Below are 20911 nucleotides of genomic sequence, written 5' to 3'. Positions count from 1 at the left end.
GGCACTTCTCCTCCTGCAGGTTTTAACCCAGGTCTTCTCATTAAAGGACGGTGTCTTTAACCTTTAACAAGGCAGCTGGGGGGGGGGAGAAAGAGGCTGAGACGCTCTAAAGGATAAAAGAATGATTAAAGATCTCAATCTGCATCCTCCCAGCGCGATTCAGATCAGCTTCTTTCTTTTTCCGCGAATAAACAACGTGGTTTCAGACGCTTGGACGCATCTCTATGGAAACAGTCCTCAATTACCGATGATTGGCCAACCCGTGGGAATGTTTCTATTCCCTGAGTGCAGTGATTGGTCGGTGGGCGGTCTGTGCTGCCTGACAGTCTGCAGCGTTCCGGGTTATTGTCAGTCTCGGCAGCTCAGCACAAGGGCAGGACCGCATCCCGGAGCTGGTCGCAGCAGCCAGCTCGTTATCCTTTCTTAACCATTTCTTATTTGGTTACTACACCAAAGAGAGCATCCCGGAGCACTGCTGCCAGGGTCAGTCCACATCCTCAGCGGGGAATCTGAGTGTGAATCGTGGGGAAAGGGCTCAGAGAGGCTGCCGACACCGCGGAGAAAGTGACGGACGGAGCAGAGCCCGATCGCCGGGATTTCTTTTTTTTACATCGCATCGCAGCAGTTTCGGATATTTCAGGCAGCTGCTTTGGCCCAGCATTGATTTGTTTCAGGGTCTCTATTGCCTGTATAACAACAAATTACTAACATTTGCATGATACAATTCCCATAAGGTCGTGCATGGTGAGCGGGTGGACCACTTTAAACCCATGCGTAACGCCGGAGCATTTTGGAATACTGCGTAGCTTTGCGACCCTCCAGTGTTTCTACTGACACCTCTGTTATTTGGAGATAAAAGAGGAGGAACCAGGACCTTTTATTCTGTTCCGGAGGATAAACCGAGAAACCCAGAAGCGCACTTATTGGTGCGCAATCCTTCCGAGGACGCTCCTGAAATTGTCGACCTGCGCTTTTGCACTCGGCAAAAATTGGCAGCCGAGTCGAGAGAGAGAGGAAAAGGCGAAGCTTATTAACTTTGCATGCCAGAAGCTAGAGGGTGGAATCTAATTCGCAGGGTTACCGGCATATTTGCATCCCATCGGAGGAGGATAAACTTAATCAGCGTCTGACATCGACGAAGCGGCTGCTGGATTTTGGAGAACAGAATGAATCCTTTTTAATTTGGACCGGAGAGGTGTCAGGCAATTGCTCAGTGAACACTACGATCTGCATGGAGTTCTAGTCTGCACCACGGAGCAATTTATGGTAAATATTCATCTACATTTCTCTCTGAGTGCTGCAGATGTGTTGAATGTCTCGGGTCGGTCTGTGACCATTAACGTGGCTGCGGTCAGAATCGTTTTGGGATGGTAAGCGGAGGCGCAGCGGAAAATAATGACTGTTTGTAAATGCTCCGTTTTTTCTCGCAGGATGCTGTTCACAGAACGACGTCTCCGATTTAAAGCCTTTGTTTCCATGCGTGACCCACAATAAAGGAAGTGTTGTAAAAATCGACTTGTTAGGGAGCCACTCCCGAATGGCTCCAGGAGCCGCTTTGATGTGTGATACTGGTCTTTTCAAGTATGGCTGGCAATTAAGTGTATTGTGAGGGGCAGTGCACCGCAGGCACCGCACACACAGGGATGTGTGCCACTGGGGGAGTCAGAGCAAAAGGTGCGAATGTCGCCTCCGCGGGCCCCCGTACGTCACTGTGCATGTGCGTGCGAGTTCGGGCAGGATGACTTTAGTGTCTGTTGCAATTAGTGATTTTTCCACCCCGGATGTTAATGATATACATTCTCTTTTTATTAGGCGCCTACATATCGTGAGTGGCTTTTATCAGAAGACTCGTAAAATTCACGGGGACGTGTGCGTAACGCTGTAAAACTTTTCACTTTGCGCTCGGCGACATGTTGATGATGCTGCATTGAGCTCTGGAGGCAATTTGTCAGTGTCCTGTGAATCTCAAGTGAATGCAAATACAACCATGTCGGAATATCTTCGAGTAAAAGCGAAATTCATGTTTTATTTAAATGCGAGTGTGTGGGCTCATAAAAGTTGGGGCTGTTTCCGACCACAGTGAACTTTGAACCTCTCCGGGGTTGTGCTGTGGTTTGCTTTGCAGCGCTCCATCGCTGACACCGCACCTAAATGAGCCCTGCGCCTTATGCTGACTGTGCAGTGAGAGAAAAAGCTGCACACGGAATGTTTTATCATTAGACTACAAGCATCCTCAAAATTGATCTTCCTCACCAGCTCCGGTCCTGTTCAGACAGGCTGCTGGCTGAATGTAATCCGGGCCCCTACAGCAGCAGCAGCAGCAGCAGGGCAGGCGCCCCCACAGTCAGGGCACCTGCCATGGAGCCTTCCTGGCTGTATTGAATAAAACATCCAGTGATGTATGAGGCAGGGGCTGCACCCGAGGGGGCAGAACTGCCTCATTTACTTCCTCCACTCTGCGCCTATGACCTGCTGAGCAAATTGTGCTCATATTAGCTCTGCGGCTGCTCCTCACCTAAACAAATAGTCTCCCCAGCATAATGCTCGCCTTAACTCAACATGATGGTTGGACAAGGCAGGGGAGAAGGAAACGGCAGAAAAGCTTTAATATCTAGGTCACTGAATTACCTTTTGGAGTTTGTAGCTCTTGTTTTGCCTCTTTATTTTCTGGCTTAGATGTTAGATCTTCCTTTATTCTGCTACACTGGACCTTGAAAGTGTCCCGCTGCAGGCTCAAGACTTCTTTCACTGCATTCCTCTCACTTTCACCATGTTTCCTTTTTCTCTGGACAAAACTGACAAATGTCCACAGTGTATCTTAAAAATGTTTAAACCTCAGAGGTGGATCAATGATTTTTCTCAATTGGGAGCCAGGTAGGGGCCACAATTTACACTGAGGGGCCAAGTATATATCCAACATCCATGCATAATTCCTGATATAGTAAGGTGCACATTTATATCATTCAGTTTTACTTTTAGCTCTATAACTTTGAGCATCATTGGATATTTAGAAAATTACTCATTGTTCAAGTACAATGAGTAATTTCCATTGTACTTCAAAAAAATGTAATATTGTTAGGCAGTGACTAGCTTTGAAAACGTCTGCTGACAGGGCAGGGGCACATCAGGGGCCCAATAAGATATAAGTTGGGGCCAGCATAAACTTGTGTTTCCTAAATGTTGCTCACACCAGCCACTTGTTTACTCTACTCTTCCTTTCCTTACTGATGAAATTATGAAAAACCTTAATGACTAAAGTAAAAATCCTGCTGCCGCATGGACTCATTCAGGCTGCCAACAGTTGGAACATATTTTAGCATCGCATTAACAAAAGTAATACACTAAGAGAAGCATGGCATTTTATCAATTTGCAACTCAAATTGCCTATCAGTGTGATTGATTGATAGCGTTTGGGCCCCTTACTGTATTCTTTGCTTATTAAAGTGCCTGCCTGAAGTGAATCAGGGAGCTTGACTCATGAATATCGTTAAAGTCACTGAAGTTTAATTTCCTGCACTGTGTATTAATCTTTTTTAATCCCTGCATGGCTTGATTGTCTCAACACTTACCCAGAGGCAGCAAAACTCATTTTGGCACTTAAGATGACTAAAATAGTAGATACACACATGTGTATGAGTACGTGTGTGTGTTACTGAAGATCTGCCCCCGCATCAGAAGTGTCCTATGCAGGTCTGTTCTTCTGTGGACTTTATTACTGAATGTGCTGCTTTTTATTCACACAAATGAACAGATTTACCGTTCAGACTCCAATTATAGAAAGATGGACTGCAGCTGTAAATAATTCTGAAATGCACGATTCTTATACTTGGAAATTTCATCGGACACTTTTAACGAACGGGAGCGTTTTCTCTCAAAGCCGTGTCAACAGCGGCTCATTAGGTACCTGATCAAAGTGTCTCATGTCTGGAAAAGTCTCTTTATCTCGTCTTTATTTTAACACTTTTCATGTGCAGGCAAACAAAAATGACACGCCTTTCTTGTACTTTGCAATACTACATGATTTAGTATAAACCCTTGTCCCTGCAGCGAGATTTGTCTCGCACATCAGTGTCCGGGATGTGGAGACAGAGCATGAAAAAAGCAACATAAAACAGAAGCAGCACACGGATGAGTGTGGGAAACAAACACAGCCTTCAGACAGTCAGTGGGAATTAAGTGAAGTGAAGGAGACGTTTAGTTTCCAATGAAGATGGTGTTGTTGATGAGATTTGACATCATTTGTACAGAGGGAGTTGATTTTATTCGTTTTTACAGGAAACACAACCAGGATTTAATGCTTCAGATTTCTAGCTCTATGCTTCAATTCATCAAACTGCATATAGTAGAGAATCATTGCCCCTCAGTCTTATTAAGTGTGCTGACAGTGTCAGAGGACCAGCTATCACCTTCTCCCCGGCCACCTGATCTTTGCACCACTTTGGGGTCAAATACTCAAACACAAATGTTTCAGGGTCACTCGCGGCACACGGCCAATTCTATGGATTCAGTTTCTTATTTTCTATATGCGATGAAAATAGCTGCTCTTCACATGATTCTGACCTTGTGCACATGAATTAAATCACCACACGGTCATGAATACAGGTTTAGTGGTGTGATGCCTGGATGAGATTCCACTTATACTGTATAATAATACAGTTTGGCTCCACGAAAATAAACTCCGAAGCATGTGATTGCACAGATGCACCCCTGCAGTGTGTGTGATGATGGCTACACGTGGCTCTCTGCTGGTTAATCTGCAGATGATTTCCTCTTATTCTGGCTGCAGTAAAAGGTTTACCTGACCACTGCTCTGCTCATGTGATCTGATCAACCGCGATGGCAGACATTGGCAGCTCTTCACCGGGGTTATCTGCAGCTACTTAGTGCATGACGGACAGCAATAATCTTCCGACCTCCCCTCCCTCGCTCTCCCCCCCTCGCCCTCTGTCAGGTTGAATGGAAGTCACATCTCACCAGGCCTTGAGGTTAATGTACAGCCTTTAATTTGGAAAGGTTACGGCGGTTAGTCCATTTTTCTTATTTGTTTGAAAATGCTCTCTAACAGGTGAAATATAGTCTGCAGAAACTGTCTGTTTATGTGTGGCGATTGAGTGCTCTAAGTGTGGAGAACCTGAGTGCTGCGCAGTTCATAGTTTGCTCCATAACCCATGCAGTCAAAAAAAAAGTGAGTGGAGGCATGCTCCTTCCAAAGTGTTCTTGGGGGAAGAAAGAGAATAAAGCAAATCTGACAAGCTCTCCAACAGCGAATTTGCTCTCCTTAAAAACAATGCCGCTCTTGCCTTCCTCATGGTCACATTGATTTGTTCTGGGTGACAGTGCAGGCTGCTGTGAAATCACCCCAGCGCCATTGATCTCAAGGAGAGGAGGAGGAGAGGGAATGAGAGCCTGGCGACAGTGAGCAACATGGGAAAATTCTCAGTGCGCCCTCGCCAACCTTAACCAGTAATAAAATGAAGGCCTCGGTTACTATCAGATCAGCCCCTGCTGCACTTCTCCAGCCTCTGTATCGCAGTCTAGTCGGTGCTTTGATTTGTTTTGCAGGCCCATACATGCTGTTTGATTTGCTATTGTGCCTCACCATGTTTCACATTATCAGCTGAACTCTTTATTGCCACTGTTTTCCATGCCAGAAGCAAGGCTGTTTTTATCTCATGCAGGCCTCTGATTAATCTCTCCCTCTATGCTGGTGTACTTTAATCTTGAATGGGAGATATCTGATTCTCCTCGGCTATTGAGGAAGATCAAACTTTAATGGAACAAGGAACTGCACATCATCCTAATCTCCATCCCCCTGCATTTTGGTTGACTGCTCTCCCTCGGGCTTTGTAGCTTTCCGCAGAAGCAGGAAATACATCAGACAGATAAGATGTTTTCTCTTCATGCTTTGGTAATTTATTCCCTGTTGACAATGGCCACCACTTTACATCTGCGCTGTTTGATTACCTGGTGGAAGGAACAGCGGGTAAGAGCAGTGGAAATTGATTGACACATACAAATGGCCATCCTGTGCGACCTAAACACGCCAAACTTTCCCAGAAGCATTAATTGGGGTTTCTTCAAAGTTCAGTCTTTCCACAGGAAAATGTTCTCGCCTCGCCCTCTGTTTATTGACATGCGAGAGATGGGGCCGCATGTGACCCACGTCATCAGTCTATAATAGCCTGAGGAGAGATACGTTAGCTCCATGGATGTATCAAGGTTCAATGCGTTTGATTACACTACAGTCAATCCAGGAATTAGCTATTGACTGCTATTTTCTCCATTCACTTTCTCGCTGAATAACACTGCACATTATGCTGACCAGCATCTGGACTGTGACTGGCAGTGGCTGCATATTGTTGGAAAACGGATAAGACTCGCAGGGTGTCACACCTCCCACAGACGGTTTGTGTCTCTGACAAAAAGACGCTATTTCCTAATTCTGAGGCAGTTGCTGTATAAGGTAATGAAATTTCCACTGACTGGAGAAAACAATGTTGTCTGGTCCGGATTGTAATTGCAGAAGCCACTTTGCCATTTTCCTGAGTTCAGCGTGAATGCAACACGATTTAATATAACTCTGGAGATTTTTATCATTTATTGCGGGGACTGGCAGCCGCATCAGGGAGCGTAAGCTGAGGTGTGCACAGATAAAACTCATTAAATTGACTTGTTGAATTTTAACCACGCTGTAGACCGTTTACAAGAGAGCCTGTCGTCATGTGACCCATAGGGAAATGTTTATGTGTATGTGTAGGGTGCGGGTCAGCTATATTATTAATGTAAAGCCACCATTTCCTTAATCCAAATGGAGGAGTAGCCTGGAATTTCCGTCATTTTCCTGCCTGTTATTATTTGTGTCAAGGAAAGGTTGAAAATCCGTGGGATATTAGGCCCCGAGGCCAAAGAGCTTCTGTGCGCCTGCCTCCACTCACATACAAAAACATAGGAAGACTGACATGAGGACATGTATGGACACACACACACACACACACACATACACACACACGCTCACACACTCAAACACACACACACTCCTAGCCCTGTTTTATTACCTCCTGCCTGCTGCTGGAATTGCTTTCCTCCCTCGAGTGAGCCAGGCAAAGCCGGCTTTATTGTGTTAACCTATTTGTGTGTCAAGAGCGATTGCAGCGTTCTTTATCTCTGTTTGTATTTGGACGGGGAGACGGCAGAGAGGCAGAGCGAGGAATAGGGGAGAGAGAGTGGCGGAGGGGAAGGAGGGAGGGGGGGGTTTTGCACAGGAGCCAGGCGAGCCACCGGAGTTAGACGGATGGCCGGTCACCGTGCTCCAGTCTGGAGGATAATGACTGGTTGCTTAGCAATAACCCACCCCCACCTATTTCCAGACTTGCATCCAGAGTAATCACTTTTTTCCTCTAAAAGACTTTGTACGTAATTATAAGCTCACTGGCGGCCTTTGAAATCTGCCTAATGGGTCTTTTCATTTATTAAGAGGAGTGGGTTGAGGGTACGAGCTGGAATTGGAGATTTTGATGCGGGGGTGCAAAGTCCAGGTTATTGTAGGTTACAGAACTGTGCATGTGTGTGTGTGTGTGTGTCTGTCAGCATGTGTGTATATCTGCTTTGCGTTGAGCAGTTGTTGGAGTTTGACCGGGATTACGACCAGGCCAAAGCTATATTTCCTGCTCGATAGCTGCTGCTGTACAACCTTTGACCTACGTCACGCTGCAGTGGCAACATCATGCTTAAAGAGACGCAGCCACACATGCACACACTTTCACATATTCACTTTATGTTGGGGTGAAGCAGAGCCTTTGAGTGCTTGATTTTGTGAGCTCTTAGTTTTATTAACATTTTTATTGAGTTGAACAAATTGCTGACCTTTTGTGGCATAATGAATAGCCTGGCTCGCTTAGGAAAAATGAGCGTTTTGGCAGAAGTGACTGGCGTCAATCCAAGCTGTTTAACTCATGATTTGCTGCGTGTTTATTCAGCAGGTGAAAACATTTCATACAGCTGAGTGTTTTCCAACATTTAAATTCATTTTTTTCCCAGCAGTTCCTTTTTTTTCTAATTCCAAATCTCATCCCTGAGTTAAGACGTTAATCTATACGCTGTCTTTAATCACACCCTTCTCCTGCAGGTCTCTATAATTTTAGGCAACTGTGTTTTTAAGTGGCAGAATAAAAGTATGATATCAGAACATGACCCCAATTTAAACTGCCTTTCATCACCAGCAGTCACTGATGTTGGCACAAAGTCCAGAGTGGTTTTAACTCTCAGCCAATTATCCTCTCTGCTTTTGAAAATAGACAACCCATACCCCTCCTTTTTTTTCAAAGAAGAAGTAAAAAATTAACTTGAAATTCCCTCTGAAGTTCATATTAAACTTTTATTTGTTTTGCTGATAAAAAGTCACAGAGCTCACAGATCAAATTAAATGTTTTGACTCCTGCCAGTGTAGCCAGTTGGTTATTGCATTAGACTGCTCACTTTTGGATTGACAAATTACAGTTTACAGAAAATCTGTTTTGTTATTGGAGCTTCTTTAAATAACGTCAGTCGTGTTTGATATTTACCCATCTGTGCTCTCTCTCCGTATCCTGTTCGGTGCCATCTTTCCTTATCCGGGCTCATGCACCATCACTAAAGAGTGACAGCTTTGCACGTCCTGGGAACTTCATACAGATAAACTAAGCATACAGAGCTATCCCCCCACCTCCCCCATCTCCATGGCATGCTTCCGTGGCTGCATCTATAGGAACAGCTGTCCAGCTGTCACCGCAGCCAGCCAGTCAGCCGCTCTCCAAGGCAACATCTGTACAGACTGAACGCACAAGGGCAGCCTGCCATTCTCTTCTCGTCCCCAAAGACCGGGGAAGTGTGTCAGGCCTTTTGGCTGCACATTATGACTGACCACATCAACCGTATCACTGCGTTCTGATCGAACGTGATCTGCTCCTGTGCCACTTAAATAAGCTCCGAGAGGTATCGGACTGTTACTTTGTGTTATCTTTTTGTCACCAACTCCCAGCGATCTGTTACTGAAGCGATTCTCATTATCACAACAGTTCATAAAAACAAAACATGTGACTGAACAGCCCCAAAAAAACAAAAAAACTCCAGCACATTATCGTATCCATTAATAGCCATCTGCCTCTGTATGGATATGTTTGAGTGTGTGTGTGTGTGTCTGCATGCTTGTGTGTGTGTAAACAAAATCCCAGCGAGCAAGGTGCAATGGCCTGGAACTGACGAGAACCCACTGGGAGAGTCTCTCCTTGATGTAGCCCCCCACTCCCTCTCCTCCTCTCCACCATCTTTTCCTCCTGGCAGTGGAGCGACAGTGAGGCGAGCGGCGGCGTTGGGTTGGGGGGGGCACAGAGCCGTGTGAGCTGCGGTCCCCTCTGTCAGCCACAAACTAGGATCAGGGAGATCGCAAGGGACTCTCTCCCGGGACGAGCAAAGAGAGGAGCGGAGAAAGCAGCTGTTCAGTTTCCTCGTATACACTCCTTCACCAACCCACTCGTGTTGTTTTTACTCTCTCTCTCTCCGTCTCTTCTCTGAGGCCGTCATTAGCTTCCTTCATGCTTTTCATTTTTTTGGTGGGTTTGTCTTTAAAGGAGGAAACTCTTTTTCAGTAGCAGTAGAGAGATGAAATTTGGACTTGTTAAAATCATTCCGTGCCTTGTCTTCTTCAATGTTTTTAGGAACTATTAAAGGAGTTCATTTTTTCATCAGTCCTCCTGATAACTAAGGGGCCTCTCAGGCATACTGCTCCGCTCCCCACAGACAGCTGCAGACTTACACAGGCTCTGGGCAAAGTTTGATGGATCCTGTTTACTGGAGCTGAGAGAATGCCTGGGTATCTCAAATTAAGTGTCACTTAAAGCTTGTCTTTTAGTCAGCTTTCCATTTTGTTCCCCCGTCTTCCGTGACAGCGCTGTGCTGCCAATTGTAACAGGGTTTGAGAGGAAGACATTTGGTGATTACACATTCTGTCATGATTGAGGGGTGAAGCTAGCAACTCGAGGCAAAAACCAAATTCCATATGGCTGCGGTGAAATCCCTCCACCCATATTGAGTTACTCTCAAACAGCCTCTGTCCTGATGACAGGGAAATCGCCTGCTCATGACTTATCGTTTTATCATTCAAATTTACCCCATTGATGCTCGCTGCTGTGATTGACAGCTGGGCTTGAAAGCCACAGACATCTCAGCTGAGCTGCAGAGCCAGTTGGTAACTGTGACAATGGTTTCTCCTCTTTGCCTTGTTGTCACGCTTTTTCTGCCGTCACAAGCCCCTCTTACGCCGCCTGTTCAATGTTGTGCCTTTATCCTCCTTTGCTGCTCTGTATAAAGGGCATAAACATGAAATGGGGGTCGTTGTTTCACCTTAATGCTGGCAGCGAGGTCGTCGCAGAGCTAAATTGATGTCTGTGTACAAGAGACAGTGGGACTGATGCCAACGCTGTTATGATCCACGTCACGCCTCAGGCATGCTTTGTAAAATCACACATGGGGGAGCGCTTTATACCAGCTTGTCTGCTTCAGTGTAAACAAGCAAAGGTGGCATAACGAGGGGTCTCCTTAACACCAAGATAGCGGGATCTCCCTATAATGGGGGCTACAGAAACCTCGCTGATTGCCCCTCTGCCAAGACAGCATCCTATTAATCTTTTAAATAAGGGCTGCAGCCCAGCGGTGTTGTAGCAGAAAAGTGAGAAGACTTTGTAAGACCACACTGAAAAGAAAAAAGGGGGCAACTGGGCCTGAATCTGTCTCTTTGTGGCAGGAAAGTCGAGCCGCTGTAAAACCAACAATATTATAAATCTGCTGTGCTTTAGCGGCTGTGGAGATGGATGGTGCTGAGGTCTGAATATAACCAGCACATTCTGGCCCCACCTGTTAACGCTGTGGGCCTTCTTGTCTTCCGCCGCTCTGCTCTGCAGGTGCGTTCGGCGCTTTCATCTGCATCACAGCACTCTGAATAAAAGCCTCTGTGTTTATGGCCATTTTCTTGTTTTGTGCACTTATTGATCCCTTTGGCGTGATTGGAATAGGCTTTATTTTGTTCTATTTCTGGTCTCAAATAGCAGAATAAAGAAGAATAACAACTCAAGCCTTTGTCCCTCTGTACTTATCTGACAATTTGTTTGAAAGAGACGCAAACTTTCTTACAACCCAGAAAAAAATCGACCTGGCCTCTGTGTTTAAATGGCTTTCTGAACTCTGGTTTCATGGACTCGGCTTTTGCCTTTAATTAGGTGTGATTTGGGAAGATATCCCAAGTGGCCGGAAGTCTTTTTTCAGTCTCTGTACTTCCTTTTTAAGTAGTTGTTAATAGAGAATTACTGCAATGCTCCTGACACCTCCTGCTTTGTAATGAGTGCCTGCCTGTGCTGAACAGCCCCATAAACCAAACTTTTCAAGGACAGGGAACACGTGGTGATGGTATGTGGTGTTTCAGCAGTAGGGGCGTTCACACCATATAAAGATAGAAGTTATGGGATCTTGGCTTTACCCTCCTCGTGTCTTTGTCTGCTCTCTGGTCATGGAAACCCAGTGAGGCCGGGCAACTCAGATGACTAATTGTTTCCCAGGTCAGGGTCACATGATCGCAAGACTTCTGGTCAATGGAAATGGATATATGTTCTCCAACAGGGAGCAAAGACCGCTTTGTGATCATCTGCGCGATCACACACCCGATGCATGCACACAACCCTGTGTGCATGTAGCTATTCACAGTTGTTCATCCTCTGTGACGCACAGTTGAAAACCCAGGAAACCAATCCATTAATAAGGACTTCAGAACAATATAACTCCACTTTTTATATTGGCTTTAGTCTGGCACTCCACTGTAATCTCTCACGCTGCTGCTGCTGCTCGGAGAATATTGATAGTTTGAACAATAAAGACATTTTGAGGTGAAGCATTTGTTTTTGTAATCATGTGTTTCATTAACTTGAAAGAATTGTGGCCTAGTTTTCTAATAGTTGACACCAGTTTTAAGTTTATCCACTTCAGTATTATATGAAAAAATGTCCTCAGGGCGCTGCATCTGTTTTGCAGTGGCGAAGGTTTTCTCTGCTCTCTGTGTATATAGCCTCGCTGCAGTGCTGTATATCAACAGTGAAGTTCTCTGTGCTTTCTGCAGTTTTTCTGTGCACAAAGATGAGTGAGACTCTGCAACAGTTGGTCCTTCAAACATCTGCTAAACTGCAATGTGTTTCTTCTCAGTGCACCGCTGCCCCAGATTCACACACGAGCCCCCTCCACCTGAGCGTGATCCCCTGCAACCAGCCACGAGGCCCCCCTCCCTCCGCCCGTCATCCAAAACAGATTCTCTCCCAGTTCCTTTGCTTTCAAAGCACTCGCATAGCTCGACTGTGTCGGAGCACGCCCCTCCTCCCTGACCCCTCCTCTGAGAGACAGCACTCTTGACCTGCTGCCCCATTGTTTCCAGCGGGGATGGATGGGGAGCCGCCCCAGTCGGCGCGATCCTTCACTCAATAGCGGCTCCATCTGTTGACTGCGTGACTCTGGGTTACAAGCGGGGATTTTGCTCCGTCTGTGCAGGGTGTGAAAGGAGCTATCTCAGGGGGCTTCCTGAATAGGGTTTTAAAACTGCAGTGGCAGGGCGTTGTGATGCCCCTCACAGCCCACCCTTCTCCCCTCTCCCCTCCACCCGTCATCAGCCCAACACAGCCGGCTGGGTTTGTGCAGGATGAGAGGCTTTCATTGTGCCTGTTCACAGGCCCCTAGGCAACAGGGTCACCTTGTCCCCAAACAAATGCTGCCCTCAGTGGGATTGTTGGCACTGTGTGTGTGTGTGTGTGTGTGTGTGTGTGTGTGTGTGTGTGTGTGTGTAGGGGCTGTGGGTATTTGAGTATAAGAATGCATCATCAGGAAGAGGGCAGAGGCCTTGGCTGTGAGGACATTTATCTAACATCTCTGCCTTTCACATCAAGGCCTATTCAGTGCAATCCTTCTGCATCCTGCTTTTAAGACACAACCGATAGAGAAACACTTTGGGCTGCTGTACAGGTCAAACTGCTGTCACTGAGCATTCAGAGCAACAAAGCTGCCAATGTCATTCTATGTTTTAGAATCAAAAAATCTCTATGACACAATCCACATTTGGTCTCTTATGAATCTTGATTCCTCGTCTCTTGAAATGGTGGTGGAGCTCTGCTTTGGGTTTTTGAGACTAGTCTGTTCCGTGGATCGTCTGATTAAACAGAGGTAGGTGAAAAAACTAAATCTTCTGCTTCGCCTTCATTAATGTTGAAATTCCATTCCAGTCTGCCTGGCATTTTTGCTATCTACACACTTGTTGTTATTTATTATTTTTTCTTGGGTGAAAATAATCCATCCCTGAATAATTATCAACTAAAAGATGATTTTTCTTGTGGAAATCCATTATTTTATCCCAGTGCAGGTCAAAGAAGTTGTACATACGATATTTACCATGTTTAGGCTTTTAGACTCTTCTTTTCTCTCTGCCTCTAACAGTATAAAGTCGGCTGCAGTTTAATTCAGTTATTGTTCTTTTGTTTGAAACTAATGGGGGGTCACACTCTTGCCAGGAGCTTAGTCCTGAAGAGGCACAATCAAGCACCCTCATCCCCTCGTTTCCTGTTCCTTCCCTTTATCGCAGAGCCACAGTCACTACCGGGGCCTGAACTCCTCAGCTGTGACAGGTTGTCCCCAACACATGCACCTTTACAGAAGTGAAGATGATTAAAGCCACTGGATTGCTCTCCTCATGTCTCCTGCACATGTATTTCACCGCCACCTTTCTCCTAGGCTGAAGAAAAGTCAGTCAGTATCAGACAGAGAAGCAGGCGGATGGTGCGGGTGTGGAGCCCCCTCACCAGACGAGACAGAGTTAAAGGAGGAGGGGGGTTGTTGAGTGGAATGAGTGGAGGTAGAAAACTGCAGTGACAGCAGAATGAATAAATTGAAAAATTCTCTCATTGTAAATTGTCTATCGCTCATGACAAACGATCTGATAGGCGAGCGGCCCGAGTTCCCAACGCATCCGTCCCAATAGAGCTGTGAATAACTGGTCTATCTCCACACTGCTTAGCACTGGCCCCACACTTAATAATTCATACAGTGTGAAATATTTTCCCCGGTACAGATATGCCAAAGAGCTGCCGCCAGCAGGCGGGGGCGGTGAGGGGGGTGTCCCTGCGGTGCTAATTTGGGGGATGGTGACGTGCATAGATTTCTAAGGGGGTTCTAGTTTACAGGAGATGCCTCAGACACATTTGCTCTCCTGTACGCTCTGTCTGTTATTGGAAAGAACCGAACGGGAGATGCAGAGAGAGTGAGCGGGTGCAGATGACATTTAACTCATGGCTGATCTGCCAGGAAGTGTGAACACAGAGGGGAAATACATTTCCATTTAAGCTGACTGAACACAGTTATCAGTGACTGTGGAAGCTGTACATCCACTAAGTAGTTTTTGCTGTTTGCCCCGGTGACTGTTGTGGCATCAGTGGCAGCAGGTGTCTGAGGACACCTGGTTCATGTCTCCTGTTTCCATCAGGTGACTCGTCCTGCCTCTGTCTCCTCCAGTAGCTCAGCAGTGAAAAGCAGCTCTCATGGTCCCTGACCTTATTGTCCCCTTCATTCACAGCAGTGAGGTCACACCACCTTATTCTTCACAGCAATGGAGCAAAACATGAGCATGTATGGAGGTGTGCTTTTCTGCGATAACGTCGTTCCTCGTGTGTCATTTTTGCCGTCCTGTGGTTTTTGTCTTTCTCAGTCCAGTACAAACTGGGTTTTTATGGTTCGCATTCAGGCCCTGATGCCAATTATGCAAACTATTAAAAATTTAAGGAGGACAGTCTTTTATAATTTAATCCTAAAGTAATAGATTCTATTAAAAATGCATGAGAGGAGCTTTATAGATGGAGCTGGAATTAGTGTCTATCAAAGACTCCAGTCAAGGATGCTGGGGGAACGGGCAGCAGGAGTGGTGGTACTGCCTCATTATTCAAATAGGATATGATTACCATAGAGCAGGAGTCCCTCAGAGCTGTAGCAGAGCTCGCTGGCCACTGTGATCACAAACAGGAGGAGTCTAGTTGGGCTCCCTTAAGGGAAATCTCTCCTTTTTACCAGTGAAATGAAACTGGTTTTAGATTTCCTGTTTTAACTTTCACATATGGGATTGGAAGTGGCATGTGATTTGTTGTGTTTTAAAAGCGCTCCATCATTGAAATACTCTGTTGTCCTCTTGGGTTTCTGCTCCCTGGTGTTTCACTTGAGATTATTTAGTCTTGTCCTTGCTGAAAGCATGTAGAAGGTGTTCAAGCATGAAAACAGGAAGCCTGCTGTTGTAACTTAATGGCTCATGCAGCAAGCAAGACGCAGACCTTGGCCTCAGTGCTCCCTGCTTTACCCCACAGAGCTTCCTGAACAGATGAAGAGTCGAGTCATCCCTGTCTGACTCTCCGCAGTGTGTTCTGTTTTTTTTTAGTGGTTTTTTTTTTAGCATAAACCACTATATTTGCTTTGTTTAACTTTAAAACTTTCTGCTTGTTTCGTTGCCAGTTTTATGCTACACCCAGGCAGAGGAGCGAGCTAAACAGTTTTTCTGCATGGCATGTTTTATGGAGTACTGATAGCGGTTGAATTTCTCTCTGTTGTCATTGCTCTTCACTTCACTTCACTTCAATTCACCTCGATAATTACTGGTAGAGAACCGAGGTGATTCGGATACCTAAACAGCTTCTGAAAAAGGTCTGTGCCTATTAATGTGCTGCAAGAAGGGGATTGAAAAAGCAAAACCCTCTTGAAGCTTATGTGGATTCCAAGTTCTGCCTCGGAGGTATATTCCTTGCCTTTTTGATGTAATGGTTGCCTGTTTATGGAATTAATCCAATGAGCTTAATCGATCATCATCGTGGAAAGGTCAAGAGGAGAAGCTGTTGTGTTTGAAGTGCTTATCCCATGGAGGAGTGCCAGAAATGTGACACCTCCTTATGAGGGGGCGGTGGCGTGCAGATTAGTGACGGACAGGGTGGCCCAGGGGGATGATTTAGGGAGAATCAGCTCTAAATACTTTGTGTATTTCAGAGAGAGAGAGAAAAAATGTAAGCTGCCTCCCCCTAGACCTGATTTCAGCAGGAAAGCATATTAGTAGATTTAAAAGAATTTTTTCAGGAAAAGAGGAAAACAAAGGGGGTCACAGTTGTTGGTGAAAGGTGAACAAAAGTTTATTGTTTTTAATCTCCTGTCCGCACTTTATGTTTAATGTGGCTTGAAGTTACCAGTCAGTTTCATCCCTGTGCAGTCTAATCTAATCTGGAGTGGGTATAGCTATGGGCAGCATCTGTGCTCCGAGTTGAAACGGGGCTTTCTCTCTGCCTAATCCTCTATCCAGGGATCACTCAGTAGGGTGAAGACAATTACCAGCCTGCTTTCTCATGCTAATGGGATCTCTAACTAGATCTTACAGAAAGAGGGGGAAAAATAGATAGAGGAAGAGGAGAAGCAGGGACAATGGCGCAGAAAGATGACCCAACTAAAATGGGTTTTTAGATTACCATTTAATTATTGATAGAGGCCCAGTTGTACGGCCTAAGGTATGGATTTGGATAGCATTTACTGGAAAAGAGATGGATTATCAAGTTATTTCGGTGTGTGTGTCTGTGTGTCTATGTGTGTGTCTGATGAGCAAGTTGCTGAGACAGGACTGATGTCACTGACATATCAGCAGCTGTTTGCCTTTCACCTTTTTATCACCTGCCTTCAGCAAGGTGTCTGGAGTGGTTTTAAATTGCATTAATATGCAGGAATTTATAGATTGCCTCTCTTGGCATTTCTGCAGGGAGGGGAAGAGAGTATTACAGTCTCCATCTGCACTAATTACTGGGTCTTGGCAGTATTACCTGTCTCTTGTGAAGGACAAACCAAGGCACCAAGCAGTAACACGCAGCAGAAGGAGCTCATCTGTTGGGGGGTCTTCAGGAAGAGGGATGTCTCCGGGGTATTTTTTACTCTGATATGGTTGAAGTGTCGGGAGCCTTGACGAACATTAAAAAAAGAATCTCTGCGAGCAACATCAATACACTAAATGACTTTTGCCCAACTTCCTTCATCTGGAGCTCAGAGAGAGAAGCGAACAGGCTGTGCACCTGATTTCCGAGCACATTCACTCAAACTGTTGTTAAATACATGTATATCAGCATCTATCTTCTTTTAATCCTGGTGAAAACTTGAATCGACCTTCTCCGTCGGTGTGTCAGGAGATTTAAAGTCATAGCGGCTCAAGAATAAATCTTAACAGGTGTACACCAGCCGTGTTCTCCTTGAAGCATACATCTGAGACCAGAAACAGCTCGCAAGTCTTTGTTCTACCAAATAAATCATAGGAGCGTCGAAAAGTTATCAAAAATCCTTGATGAGAAAGAGATAATCAAAGCTCTGCATTTACCGTTATCTTCACGATGACCTCACCTCTTTCTCCATGGCTGGACTGGCTGACTGATAACAGGAGCCCTTATCAGGTTGGCTTTTGTCATGGAAAGCCTCGACCATTTTAAATCATTACAGATGCTTTAACTCTTTGCACTTTGGGTAGCTCGCTCGCTGCCGGGTTGCCAGGGTTCCTGCATCCAAAATCTGCATGTGGTAATCCCTCTGCTCGCTGTTGGCTTCTCAGGTTTCTGTGTTTTTGTCTGTCAGCCTGTCAGGAAGACTTCTTGGATTGCTGCTGCACAAACATCTTGCTGGTGTTTGTGCCATCTGTGCCTTTAGCCAGCAGGTGATTACCAACCGCAGGCTCACCTCCCACTCCGTCCAACTGGAGTCCCTGTGCTGGCACGGTCAGGGCCAGCTTCAAGAGGGAGCGGGTAGACAACAGCTGGATAGCACACAGTACGGAGGGAGAAGAGAGGCTGATGGAAACTGCAACAAGGAGAAAGTATGCAGAGAGAAATATCTGCTTCCTCCCCAGCTAGCTTAGCTGTGAGCAGTTGTGTCATCCTCGTTTTTATACTTTTTAACATCCAGCAGAGCAAAAATGGCTTTGTCACACTTCAAATATATCAAATGAGATCAGTGTCAACATTTCGACGGTGCACTATTTGATTGCCTTGTGGGCTTCACAACACACTAATGTTATGCATGACTGACTATTGGATCTGTGACACCCTCCAGTGAGAGACGGCAGCGTTGTCCTTTGGACCATGGGAATTGGGGTCACCTTAGGCCCCGCAGAGAGCGATGCTTGGAGTCGGGCTTTGGCAAGTGAGAGAAGAAATCACATTGTTTGAATTTAATTATATTCCATTGATTTATTGAACATCCATTAATAAGCATACATTTCGAGGCAGGGCCATTTAGCGTGAAGGTTTTCTCCTGCTCGCTCTCTCTCTCCCTCTTTTCTCCCTCGCCTGCTCACTCCATTTCATCATAAATTGACATAAGCCTTTCTTTGAAGTTCAGGAGCCAAGCTGAGGAATGACAGCACAACAAACAATGAACAAAACACAAAAAGACAATGAACACTGTTTGAATATTCAAGTGAGCCACCATAGGATGGGTAGAGGAAAAAGGAGCCCTTGTTTTATTGTTGTTGCGTTAAGCTGTGAATGGACCTGTCGAGGACAATAAAGGATTGTGTCACATTGGGATAAGAATTTCTGCAATATCAACAATGCTTAACAAATGGTGTGTAATAAGGTTTACTTAGAAAATATAAACCCTAGCATGAAAACCAAGAAAGCACCGCTAATTTTTCACATTTGGCTGAAGTGAGTGTGGAGGGTTTGTGATTTATGTTTGGAAGTCCTGCCTGCCGATGCGGCATCCGCTGCTGCTGCTGCTGCAAAAATAATCCTTTTTTTTATTAAAGAGGGGAATTTAGTTTTTAATTTGGCTGTGTATCTGTGATCAACATCTGTGTTGAACTCCACAGCTATATCCGTCACATCTGTTCAGCATGTCACAGTGTTCGCAGGGGTTTCTGTGTGAAAGTATTAGATGACAACTGATGCTGCTACTGTGCAAAACAATACAACAAAGGCTGTGGCAATAAGAGGAGAGGATGTGTTTCCCCTGTGGTTTGTCTGACAATCTTAAGCCAGACTCTCATTGCTCACAGTCCCTCGCTGGCATCAGCAGGAGCACAAAGACTCAGTCGTGTTGTCAGAGCACCTTGGTTGTACAGTACAGTGCAGGAAACAAACAGATTGAACCGAGGGACTCCCAGTGTGTGAACGCAGGCATGAGAAAGGTTTCAGGTTAGTTCACAGGAGGCACATGTAACCACCGCAAAACTGCAAAAAAACAAAAATAATATAAATAACTCAGGTTGGAGGAAGAGGAGCAGTACATGTAGAAGATGCAGATGAAGATGCCAACTTAGAAATCTAGAAAGATTTGAGAGCTTTTGAGGATAAGGGTCGACGTCCTTGTCAAGGTACTGTTAACAAAAACACACAATTTCGCTCAAACAGAATTTATTCAGTATGTCCTGCCTCCTGCATGCTCTACCAAGACGCCACCTCTCATCTGAAAGCCCCATGTCTTCTTGTTGGGAGCGTGTCTAACCCGGAGAATCTCCTGCTGCAATAATCTTCATCTCTTCATTCATGAGAAAGGCGGGACCCCATTGTCTGGACATTTCCCTGAGTTCTTGTTTGATATTGGCTGTAGACATGTGGTTGCCACACAGACATCTTGCTGTATAGTTTTGTTGCTATTAAATCTTAATGACTGTAAAGTAGTTTTTAATTAAACATGCCACAGCTACATTTCAATAAACTCAGTACTCAAAGCCTCTGCTCCAAACTTTTCTGATTGACTCTGTGATATAGTTGAGAAAGTTAACTTAGTAAAAAATGTTCAGTTTAATGACTTTTAAAACAAAGTACCACATCAGAAACTCACGTAAATGTCATGTGACCAAGTGGTGTCGAAAATCATAAGTCAAGCCTCAGCTCACTGTTATCCTGTGTGCAGTGTTCACCTGTAGTGTAGGTGTAAAGAGAGCAGAATTTAGAGCCTTACATAACCAATGCTTCTGAGAATTGGAGGCTCTGGTTGTTTCCTAGAATTGCAGTGGACGGTGCATTGTTTTCCTCACTGGCCTGGGTGGCCGTGGTAGTAAAGTTACAAGCCCCCTACAGTGTTTCAAGTATTTGAGGGCATTTCTTTTATTCCTAAATCGTACAAGGGAGCAGAGTGGGTTATGATTCCCAGGTGCTTGTGCAAAGCGCGGAACCAGGTGAGAGCCGAACTGCAGGAATGATCCTGTCTCTCTCACCAGAACAGACAAACACAGACTCTAAATGCACCTAAGGACACAATCCACCCTAAAGTGCCCATTTTATTCTGTTTCCTCCTTTTCTGTTGTGTGTCAGAAAAAAGTCAGAGGCACAGGGAGTCCTTCTCTCCAACTCCTCCTGAAGTGCCTGAAATGGCTTGTTTGCATTCCTGACTTTTTTCCGTGCTGATTCTGCGTCACCAGTGAACACACAGCCTTCCGGCTAGTTTGGCCAGAATTTGAACAGCAGAACCAACGCCATTATTACCATGGCTACAGCTGTGTTTACAGCTTATCATGGAGCCTCTAGGTTACACATGCTCCGAGCGATGGACCAATCACAGAGGAGTTGGGCGGCTTATTAATGAGAGCAGAGGGGAGGCAGGCTGATACCCAAACAAAGTATTTCAGCCAGAAGGTGTGAAGAGTTGCAGCAGTGACATACTGTGTGAGACAAATGCATATTTTGAACATTACATTGCAGGTAACCTTATTCTTGCAGACCCCCAAATCAAAGTTATGACCCTGTAAATGGTCATTGTGGGCACTTTAACCACCTGTAGACTTGTATCTAACAGTGTTAACTAAATTCTACCTGACAGTTCATCTCCAGCCCACCTAAAATTCACTGTTAGAATA

General features: G+C 45.3%; 1 protein-coding gene across 2 annotated transcripts in view; it reads left to right on the top strand.

Annotated features, from left to right (window-relative positions):
* The first annotated feature begins 344 nt into the window (after nt 1-344).
* fam222aa (family with sequence similarity 222 member Aa) overlaps nt 345-20911 on the top strand; it is a 46794-nt gene continuing 26227 nt past the window's right edge. Inside the window, exon 1 of one of the 2 annotated variants that reach the window (XM_020101081.2) lies at nt 345-1266. The gene's annotated coding sequence lies outside the window, so the exon portion shown is untranslated. Of the gene's footprint in view, nt 1267-12920; nt 13228-20911 lie in introns of those variants that run through there. The other variant, XM_069523814.1, reaches the window with a different exon arrangement.

This window comes from Paralichthys olivaceus, chromosome 4 (assembly GCF_024713975.1).
Source record: "Paralichthys olivaceus isolate ysfri-2021 chromosome 4, ASM2471397v2, whole genome shotgun sequence".
In the NCBI taxonomy this organism is placed as follows: Eukaryota; Metazoa; Chordata; class Actinopteri; order Pleuronectiformes; family Paralichthyidae; genus Paralichthys; species Paralichthys olivaceus.
The sequence above is the reverse complement of the archived record's forward strand: the minus strand, read 5'-3'. Positions and strand labels throughout refer to the sequence as shown.